Source organism: Solanum pennellii, chromosome 4 (assembly GCF_001406875.1).
Source record: "Solanum pennellii chromosome 4, SPENNV200".
Taxonomy (NCBI): Eukaryota; Viridiplantae; Streptophyta; class Magnoliopsida; order Solanales; family Solanaceae; genus Solanum; species Solanum pennellii.
In genome coordinates this window covers 70,965,927-70,966,544 of record NC_028640.1, presented here as the reverse complement: position 1 = coordinate 70,966,544, position 618 = coordinate 70,965,927, and positions in this window count along the sequence as shown.

The window sequence follows — 618 nt, the reverse complement described above, 5'->3', positions numbered from 1 at the left end:
TGATCAAATATTTTTAAGGCTTATAACTTATAAGAGTAAAAAGGAAGAATATGATAATTTATGCATTAACTTTATGAAATAACAAATATTATTAACAACTATTTATAGAAAAAAGATGACATATAAAATGAGACGGAGAAAGTATCGTAGTAACATAAAGTGATACAAGGAAACATCAAAGAATTGAGAGTCCAGTATAATTAATGAAATCGGTGATTAATCGAGTTTGTTGATCAGTGGATATTAAACACAATTAAATATAAGAGTGATTATTCACATACAATAAAGATGCTTACCGAAAATGAAGATTGAATTAGTACTTTTTAAGTCTATTTTTTACTTGTTAAATATTAAAGAGAGCGAGATATTCGCGAATTGTTCTAAATATTTTTTTTTTGTCATTTTATTTTCAGTTATATTTTATTATATACGCGGTATATTATAGTAATAATATTTAACAATAAGGATAAAATAGACACATAACATGACAAGTTATTTATTGATTTTATAAACTGATCAATTATAATTGTATATCTCAAATTAGTATAGTGAAAAAAAGAAAAAGATGGACGGATGGAGTAATTTTTCATTAATATAGATTAATTATAGTAATTTTTT